Source organism: Mauremys mutica, unplaced genomic scaffold (assembly GCF_020497125.1).
Source record: "Mauremys mutica isolate MM-2020 ecotype Southern unplaced genomic scaffold, ASM2049712v1 001154F_np12_obj, whole genome shotgun sequence".
NCBI lineage: Eukaryota > Metazoa > Chordata > Testudines > Geoemydidae > Mauremys > Mauremys mutica.
The window spans coordinates 11,043-16,490 of NW_025423128.1; positions in this window are offsets into that span (position 1 = coordinate 11,043).

The window sequence follows — 5,448 nt, forward strand, 5'->3', positions numbered from 1 at the left end:
AGTGGGTGGAAGGCGCTGGGGGAGGGCTGATAGGGGGGTTGTGGGTAGGTGTGTGTGTGTGTGTGTGTGTGTGTGTGTGTGTGTGTGTGTGTGTGTGTGTGTGTAATATCCTCACTGTATGTTCCAGTCTATGCATCCGATGAAGTGGGCTGTAGCCCACGAAAGCTTATGCTCAAATACATTTGTTAGTCTCTACGGTGCCACAGGTACTCCTGTTCTTTTTGCGGATACAGACTAACACAGCTGCTACTCTGAAACCTGTCAATGATGCTGTAATTATCCCAGAACCAAGTGTGCTAAACCCAGAAATTCATAGTTAAAGTAAATCCCAGGATGATCAGGCATGGACGGATAGGGCTCCCTAACAACCTTAACTCAGCCCCGGAGGGAGTCCATGAGAAAAAATTTTGGGGAAAAGGCTTATTGCCAGGTGTCCCCAATCCAGCTGAGCGGTGCCTGTGACCTGCTCGCAGCATCTCCATGGACACCACTTTCAGGTGACAGGCCCAGAGTCTGCTCGTCTCTTAGGGTGGAGTCCCATCACTCACCCACCTCATGAATGTGTAATGGGTGCTCGTGGGCAGGCATGGGTATGGGTACTGCCAGGTTTGTAGAGGATCAGGAAAGTCCCAAGGGGTGGTGGTAGAACTAGCCCTGACATTTAGTCCCGGAGTCCCCCTCCAATCCCATATCCCAATTAACTTTCCTGTTGCCCTCCTCTAGCCCTGCAAGTCCAGCAGCTCCCACAAAGCTCAGTGTTGGCAGTGGGTTACGTCACCCTGCCGGATGCTGAGAAACAGCAGGTGGTCTCCTTTGCAGAAGGCTGAGGAGCCACAGAGCTGAGGGGTGGAAGAGAGAATGGGGTCGGGGTTTGGCACTGATTTAGTTGGTATCACTGAAATCTGGCAGGACGATTCCCACAATTGAAATGTTAAGATCTATTTAGGAAGGAATCGAGTGGGCAAAGGGGTGGGGAGTGGCACTCGGCCGAAAATGGCATTACCCGTGTCTGAGACTGTGCATTGTGTGGAAAAAATACTTCCTTTTGTTTGTTTTAAATCGGCTGCCTATTAATTTCATTTGGTGATCCCCAGTTCTTGTGGTGTTTACTCCTTCTCATAACACTTCCTTATTTACTTTCTCCACACCAGGCATGATTTTATAGACCTCTCTCATATCCTTCCTTAGTCGTCTCTTTTCCAAGCTGAACAGTCCCAGTCTTATTAATTTCTTCTCATACAGAAGCTGTTCCATACCCCTAATCATTATTGTTGCCCTTTTCTGAAGGTTTTCCAATTCCAATTTTTTTTTTTAGATGGGGCAACCCCATCTGCACACAGGATTCAAGGTGTGGGCGTACCATGGGTTTATATAGAGGCAATATGATATTTTCTGTCTTATCTATCCCTTTCTTAATGATGCCCAACATTGTTAGCTTTTTTTGACTGCCGCTGCACATTGGGTGGATGTTTTCAGAGAACTATCCACAATGACTCCAAGCCAATTTAGACCCCATCATTTTATATGTATAGTTGGAATTATGTTTTCCAATGTGTATTACTTTGCATTTATCAACACTGAATTTCATCTGCCATTCTGTTGCCCAGTCACCCAGTTTTGAGAGATCCTTTTGTAGCTCTTCACAGTCTACCTGGGACTTCACTGTCTTGAGCAATTTTGTATCATCTTTAATTTTTGCCATCTCACAGTTTACCCCTTTTCCCAGATCATTTATGAATATGTTGAATAGGACTGGTCCCAGTACAGACCCCTGGGGGATGCCACTATTTACCTCTCTCCATTCTGAAAGCTAACCATTTATTCCTATCCTTTGTTTCCTACCTTTTAACCAGTTACCAATCCATGAGTGGACCTTCCCTCTTAGAATCATAGAATATCAGGGTTGTAAGGGATCTCAGGAGGTCATCTAGTCCAACCCCCTGCTCAAAGCAGGACCAATCCCCAACTAAATCAACTAGTAGATTAGTGAGGTTTACAAAAACCATGTTGACACTCCCCAACAAATTATGTTCGTCTGTGTGTCTGATAATTTTGTTCTTTACTATTGTTTCAATCAGTTTGCCTGGTAATGAATTCAGGCTTGCTGGTCTATGATTGCCAAGATCACCTGTGGAGCACTTTTAAAAAATTGGCGTCACATTAGCTATCCTCCAGTCATTTGGTAGAGAAGCTGATTTAAATGATAGGTTACAGACAACAGTTAGTAGTTCTGCAGTTTCATATTTGAGTTCCTTCAGAACTCTTGGGTGAATACCATCTGGTCCTGGAGACTTATTACTGTTTAGTTTATCAGTTTGTTCCAAAACCTCCTCCAATGACACCTCAATCTGGGACAGTTCCTCATATTTATCTCCTAAAAAGAATGGCTCAGGTTTGGGAATCTCCCTCACATCCTCCACCATGAAGACCTATGCAAAGAATTCATATAGTTTCTCCACAATGGCCTTATCATCTTTGAGTGCTCCTTTAGCACCTCAATCATCTGGTGGCCCCACTGGTTTTTTGGCAGGCTTCCTGCTTCAGATGTACTTAAAAAATGTTTTGCTATTACTTTTTGAGTCTTTGGCTAGCTGTTCTTCAAATTCTTTTTTGGCCTTCCTAATTATATTTTTATACTTCATTGACCAGAGTTTATGCTCCTCCTTTCTATTTTCCTCACTGGGATTTAACTTCCACTTTTTAAAGGATGCTTTTTTGCCTATCACTGCTTCTTTTACTTTGTTGTTTAGCCATGGTGGCACTTTTTTGGTTCTCTTACTATGTTTTTTTATCTGGGGCATACATTTAAGTTGAGCCTCTATTATGGTGTCTTCAAAAAGTTTCCATCAGCTTGCAGGGATTTCACTTTTGGCGCTGTACTTTTTAATTTCTGTTTCACTAACCTCTTCATTTTTGTGTAGTTCCCCTTTCTGAAATTAAATGCTACAGTGTTCAGCTACTATGGTATTTTTCCAGCCACAGGGATGTTAAATTTAATTATATTGTGGTCACTGTTATCAAGTGGTCGAGCTATATTCACTTCTTAAATCAGATCCTGTGCTCTATTTAGGGCTAAATGAAGAATTTCCTCTCCTCTCATGGGTTCTAGGACTAGCTGCTCCAAGAAGCAGTCATTTAAGGTGTCAAGAAGCTATCTCTGCATCTTGTCCTGAGGTGACATGTACCCAGTTAATATGGGAATAGTTGAAATCCCCCATTACTATTGAGTTTCTTTATTTTAATAGCCTCTGAGCATTTCACAGTCACTATCACCTTCCTGGTCAGGTGGTCCGTAACATATTCCTTCTGCTATATTCTTATTATTTGAGCATGGAATTACTAGCCATAGAGATTCTCTGGCACAGTTTGGTTCATTTAAGATTTTTACTTCGATTCTGCGCTTTCTTTCACATACAGTGCCACTCCCCTACCAGCGTGACCTGTTCTGTCTTTCTGATATGTTTCGTACCCTGTGTCCCATTGATTATCCTCATTTCACCAAGTTTCTGAGATGCCTATTATATCAATATCCTCATTTAATATGAGGCACTCTAGTTCACCCATCTTCTTATTTAGACTTCATTGAGTGGATGTGTTGTTGATGGGGTCCCAAACCATAAAATCATCTCTGATGAAGTCTGCAGATGACACAAAAATTGGGGAAATGGTAAATACTGAAGAGGACCGGTCACTGACTGAGAGCAGTCTGATCATTCGGTAAACTGGGTGCAAGCGAATGTGTTTTAATGTAAAACATCTGGAACCAAGGAATGTAGGCCACACTTACACAAAGGGGGACTCGGGGAAGCAGTGATTCTGACAGAGTTGGGGGTTGTGGTGGATAATCAGCTGAACATGAGGTCCCAGAGTGATGCTGTGGCCAAAAGGACTAATGGGATCCTGGGATGCAGAATTGGCGGAAGCCCAAAACTGGACTGTCTGGGTAAAAACCTGACAGGTGGCAACCCTATCTCTGCCTGTGGCAAGCATGGGTGGCAGGTAACATAGGCAGGGGAAGGCTGTGCCTCCCCAAACAGCCTGGAGTGGCCCCACCCACAGTCTGCCCCCAGGTCTCCTCCTGCCTGCTCTTTCCTTCTGTGGCCGAGAGGCTGGGGCAGGCAGGCTAGGGGTTGTGGTGTGCACAAGACCCCTGGGCTAGGGCCATGCTGTGCCACCTGTCCTCCTGGCATTGGGACCATGCTGCCCACCGAACACTGAGGCCGGGGGCACTCTGGCGGCGCCTCCTGTCCCCTACTTGGGTCTGGTGGGGCCATGTCACCTGCTCACCCAGTGCTTGGGGTTGGAGGCACCCGGGGGGGGGAGGGCTGGTAGCTGCGGGGTGTGTATGTGCTCTGGGCTCTGGTGGGGGAGGGGGGACAGAAGGGATGGGGCCTTAGGCAGAGGGGGAGGGGCTGGGGCTAGCCTCCCAAAAGGGCACGTTCACCCACCGCCCATGGTGGCAGGGATGTTCTCCTCCCGTCCCTGGTGCGTATATGTGGTTGTGACACCCAGTTGAGGTTGAGTGCCATTTTGTAGTTAGAGCAGAGATTGGACCGTGTTGTTCTGAATGAAGAATACACACTTAACTCTGCCCTGAAGTGATGTCCTACAATAACCCCATGATTATTTTAGTGTTTGTGGTCCCAGATTAGATTGAACTGATTATGCAAAGAAACAGAGGTTTTTTCAGGTATTTTTCTCCTTGAGGCATCACTCTAAGGTAGCATTAAGGCTGTTTGGGTTTCATAACAGTCCATTTCTTACCCTTTAACATGTTTGGGCTTTTTGAAGTGTAACCTCTAACTCTACATTTCCTTGGTTTGTAGCCTTTGTTTTGGGAATATTTTTAATGTCCCTACAATAATTTTCACTCTTAAATTGCTGATGCATACACTCAACCTAAATCCCATTGTACACAGTTTTTTATCTGGGAATTTCCTTCATGTTTTTTAAATTAAAAATTCCCTACACCAATATGGAAGAACCTCAGGAGAATGCTGTCATGTGACATTGTTAAGGCTCGGCGATATGCAGTAACAACCTTAATATTTTTAAATTTTAACTTTTAAAGGCAAATTCACTGGTGCACTAGAGCTATCCGAGCTGCCAGCTAGTTACACGGAGCCACTGCTGCTTTCAATCACTCTCTGCGTTCCTGCCTCAGTTCTCCCAGCAACCCTGCCTCAGTGCACAGTTGGGCCAAGGAAGCAGTGCCATGGGGAGTCTTCTAGCACTGAAACCCAAGCCAGCGCTCAGCCAAAGAATCTTTATAGAGCAGTGATGGCTGGGCCAGTGAATCTACCAGTGAGAACTCCTGCCACCTGTCCTGTCTCTGTCATACCTCCGAGTCCTTATAACCAATAGAATTGCTGCATGCAAATTAGCTGTAGAGGAAGACTTGAGATTGGTTGACTTACTTCTGATGTCACAATAGCTCCACTTAAAAGG